This window comes from Arachis ipaensis, chromosome B02 (genome assembly GCF_000816755.2).
Source record: "Arachis ipaensis cultivar K30076 chromosome B02, Araip1.1, whole genome shotgun sequence".
In the NCBI taxonomy this organism is placed as follows: Eukaryota; Viridiplantae; Streptophyta; class Magnoliopsida; order Fabales; family Fabaceae; genus Arachis; species Arachis ipaensis.
The window spans coordinates 96112368-96113140 of record NC_029786.2 but is presented as its reverse complement, the minus strand read 5'-3'; positions in this window follow the sequence as shown (position 1 = coordinate 96113140).

Below are 773 nucleotides of genomic sequence, written 5' to 3'. Positions count from 1 at the left end.
GTTTTACTTTTATAAGATTGATTTATATCTTTCATTGTCATTGATGTAACAGAAAAAAAAATGATATTCTTCTATGCTTAAGATAAAGAATAATGGTAAATTGGTAATATGTTCAAAACAACTATTTGCAAGTACTTGAGTTAATAATCAAATAAAAAAATACTAGCTAGTACATAATAAGCAGATTTAGATATTCTTAAAATAATGATGGTTCTTGTAAATTTTTTTTTTTTTAAAAAGTGAAAAATTAATTACTTTTAGAATATCCTCTTATCTTAACAATATCACATACAATAAAAATTATCACTGAAAAATTAAAATACTTTTCCCCTCATTTTCTCATTTTATGAATTTTCGTACAAGCATCTGAATGAGCTGATGTTTCGGTCAAAAAATTTATTTAAAAAAATTGTTGAGTTTGGTGTATTTGCACCAAGTGTAAATATATGACCAACCCTTAATTAAGAGAAAAGTGTAGAAATTAAAATTCAATTTGAAACATGACATGATGAGTTATCCCGGCGAAAAAAAATAGCTTTTTTCATAAACCAATAAACATTAACTAAAGATAATAAATTAAGATTGGGTCAGTTCTTAAGACAAAATTTAATAGCAGATATGGACACAAAAAAGTTTTCATATCCTGGTATATAATACTTTAGTTGCTGTATTTGCCATGCATGCTTTCTCTTGGTTTTGTTTTCTTTGGCCTCTTTGACCATTAATTCACACGCCCTGCGGTTTTGACTTTTGACTGGTTTTCCAACATTTTG